A 3,831-nucleotide genomic window follows, 5' to 3' on the forward strand; every position below is an offset into this window, starting at 1 on the left:
CTAAAGTAAGGTTCTGTTCATCACTAATTACACACTAAAAACGCAAAATAAACATTTAATAAGTCAATTTCCATCACAATTTAGCTAATAAGTGCTTAATAAGTCACTTATACACCCAGAAGTGTACCATATTCTAAAGTGAGGTTCTGTTCATCACTAATTAGACACTAAAAAGAACTGTGTGTTTGACTTCCCATTTACATAAGTTGAATGTCAAAAATGCAGTTGTCCTAATCAAACAACAGAAAACACATTTTAGCACATTTATTCTCTTTTGAATTCAAGCAGTTTTATTTTCTGTTGGTTTAAGACTCTCAACTGTTAAATTTAAAATGTAGATTGACTGACTGACTGGTCGAATGTGCAGATACCAATATAGCTAAAATGGTAACTGTAACAGCAATGGCAACATATGAACATGATTTATCAATTATTATGTACCATTTATTACCACATATTTTGCAGTGTACTATATATTGTACTTTATATTTTGAACAATACACTTCACTATGTATTCAAGAATATATTTTAATATATTACTATCAATAATACACATACCATCTATTACCACACATCACAATTTATTTTATTATATATTTAACAATACACTTCACTATAAATTCAAGAATATATACTACCATATACTACTATATGTATAATACAAAAACAGATAAAGGTATGCTTAAAGTTCAGAAAAACATCAACATTAAAGAGTTCCATCAGTAGCACTCGTGCCGTCCCACTGGCTGTAGCTTGTGCTTTTGCAGTCTTCCAACAATGGGCTGAGACAGTGATGGTGCCTTCCTTCCCCAGTTTCACCTTATAACAAAGGAAGAAAATGAGAAATAAACAATGACCACCAGCAACACAATGCTACTTAGTAACAAGTGGGTCCGAATACTCTTAGATAAAAACAAGTTTCAGTATTTGGAACCCACCGCTAACAAGCCTAATTTAAAGGTAAAACCTTAATACAAAATAAATTAGCATAGCTATTTCATGGGATGAAGTGAGATAGCTAGATTAGCTAATTAAAACATATCTCAAAGCTAATTTAGCTAGCTAACTAGTTAACTTAAAGCTAAGTTAGCTAGTTATAATTTATAAATTAAAGCTAGGTTAGCTAGTAATAAATCCAAAATTAAAGATAGGTTAACTAGTTAAATTAAAGCAAAGGTAGCTAATTAACTTAAAGTTAGGTTAGCTAGTTAAATTAAAGTTATGTTAGCTAGTTAAATTAAAGTTAGGTTAGCTAGTTAAATTAAAGCTAGACTAGATAGTTAAATTAAAGCTTGGTTAGCTAGTTAAATTAAAGTTAGGTTAGCTAGTTAAATTAAAGTTAGGTTAGCTAGTTAAATTAAAGCTAGACTAGATAGTTAAATTAAAGCTTGGTTAGCTAGTTAAATTAAAGCTAGGTTAGCTAGTTAAATTAAAGTTAGGTTAGCTAGTTAAATTAAAGCTAGACTAGATAGTTAAATTAAAGCTTGGTTAGCTAGTTAAATTAAAGCTAGGTTAGCTAGTTAAATTAAAGTTAGTTTAGCTAGGTATAACGTATAAGTTAAAGCTAGGTTAGCTAGTAATAAATCCAAAATTAAAGATAGGTTAACTAGTTATAACATAAATTAAAGATAGGTTAGCTAATTATAACTTATAAATGAATGATAGGTTAGCTAGCTATAAATTATAACTTAAAACTAGGTTAGCTAGTTAAATTAAAGCAAAGGTAGCTAGTTAAATTAAAGTTAGGTTAGCTAGTTAAATTAAAGCTAGGTTAGCTAGTAAAATTAAAGCTTGGTTAGCTAGTTTAATTAAAGCTTGCTTAGCTAGTTAAATTAAAGCTAGGTTAGCTAACGTAAGAGAACGGTATTCCGTACACATTTTCGGTATTTTCCACGTTTGAGTGGATATTACGAAAATACCCGAGTTCAAATAGGCTGCAGTGATTGGCTAAACTATGGACTATCTGCCTAGCAACCAAAATAAATTTTGATTGGTTACTTTTGGACCAATAGTTTTAAAGAAAACCCCAAAAACTGACCTCAGTCCTGTCACCAGTGTGCATCAGTATTCCGTACACCTGCAAACAAACAGGCAACGGTGTTCCGTACACCTCAGATTTCCGCTCCTGGTGGCTGTATTTTGCAAAACTTCACCACCTTTAACATATGATCTAAGACTGACATAGAAGCTTAGTAAAGTGTTTGTCAAATGGATTTGATAAGTTGTCTATGAATTGAAAAAAAATTGTGCTGAAGCTGCAGCACAAAATCTCAGCTGTCTATGAGAGATGAAGTGGAGCTGGAGTAAGCTCGTTTTTAAAGTAAGTTATAAACAATGATTATTAATTCCTCAATCAAATATTACAACAGATGCTGTTAGTTGGATGTTTAAAGTTGCATTTTGGGTGAAATGCGATGTTAAAAGTGGGTAAAACCTAACGTGAACTAGTCGATAAAGTTTTCCCCACCCCCTAGCCTCAGCGTTGTTAACCCTTCCCCACCCACCCGTTTTCGGCGACGCGGGCGGTTCCTCCCTACCTACCGGAATTTCAAGAGAAAACACAACCTGGATGGTCACTGACCTGTTTTAATGGAAAGAGGAAGGATTGACAATGACCCCAGACTATATTTCAAACATAACAATAGTTTATTATTAAGTATTTTATTGTTTAAATGCTCAACTGTACGGAATACTGAAGTGTACGATATACCGTTCTCTTACGTTAGTTAAATTAAAGCAAAGGTAGCTAGTTAAATTAAAGTTAGGTTAGCTAGTTAAATTAAAGCTAGGTTAGCTAGTTAAATTAAAGCTAGGTTAGCTAGTTAAGTTAAAGTTAGTTTAGCTAGTTAAAATAAAGCTAAGCTAGCTAGTTCAATTAAAGTTAGGCTGGTTAGTTAAAATAAAGCTAAGCTAGCTAGTTACATTAAAGCTAGGCTGGTTAGTTAAAATAAAGCTAAGCTAGCTAGGTACATTAAAGCTAGGCTGGTTAGTTAAAATAAAGCTAATCTAGCTAGTTACATTAAAGCTAGGCTGGCTAGTTAAATTAAAGCAAAGGTAGCTAGTTAACTTAAAGCTAAGCTAGCTAGTTACATTAAAGCTAGGCTGGCTAGTTAAATTAAAGCAAAGGTAACTAGTTAACTTAAAGCTAGGTTAGCTGGTAGCTAGGTTGGCTAGTTAAACTAAAGATAAAGTAGCTAGTTAAACTGCTTAAAAAAACTTATTATCAGCATGTGGATTCTTTAAACTGTGTTATGATGAGCTACTGTTTAAATTAAGGACTCACCTTGCCAGATAACTTTAGAAGGACTGCGATGATGTTTCTGTTGGGTCAGAGTCAGTTATCCAGCTGGTTGACACAGTGCTCACTGCATTGGTCCCTCCGTCCAAGAAACGAGGGCAAACCATAACCTGTATATTCATTCAGTTCATTCAATCTGAGAGCCAATTTTTGCGTCTTTTCTCCGAACATCATCCAAAGCATAGTCCCGCCCTATCGCGCTGTAACTGCTGATACTTGTTTGTCTAAAGCTTCTGCTCTTGCAGTCCAATCACAGAACGCTTTTCCCGTTGCCAGGTTCGCGGTTATCCTGCCAAATTTGGCTTTGTCTGAAAACCACTGGTACATTTTTGCTCAATCTTCAAACTGAAAATGTAACAATTATGATTTAAGGAGAGGGAGGGTATTTTCAGCAGGTTACAACTGAGACACAGCACATTTACAGGAACTGTTGTATGTGGTGATTCACTCACACTGACCATAGCTAATGCTTTTTTTTCTTGCAATTATTTAAAATGATTTTAAAAATGTAATACATTATTAGCAATATAATA

The 3,831-nt window shown here is 33.4% G+C and overlaps 1 long non-coding RNA gene across 1 annotated transcript; it reads right to left on the reverse strand.

Moving 5' to 3' along the window:
* Positions 1–249: 249 nt before the first annotated feature.
* Positions 250–3,527, reverse strand: LOC125782667 (uncharacterized). The gene is made up of 2 exons (XR_007425412.1): positions 3,284–3,527; positions 250–819 (listed from the first exon to the last, which is right to left on the reverse strand). It is a non-coding gene; the product is annotated as an uncharacterized LOC125782667 (long non-coding RNA).
* Positions 3,528–3,831: the final 304 nt, after the last annotated feature.

Source organism: Astyanax mexicanus, chromosome 18 (genome assembly GCF_023375975.1).
Source record: "Astyanax mexicanus isolate ESR-SI-001 chromosome 18, AstMex3_surface, whole genome shotgun sequence".
Taxonomy (NCBI): domain Eukaryota; kingdom Metazoa; phylum Chordata; class Actinopteri; order Characiformes; family Acestrorhamphidae; genus Astyanax; species Astyanax mexicanus.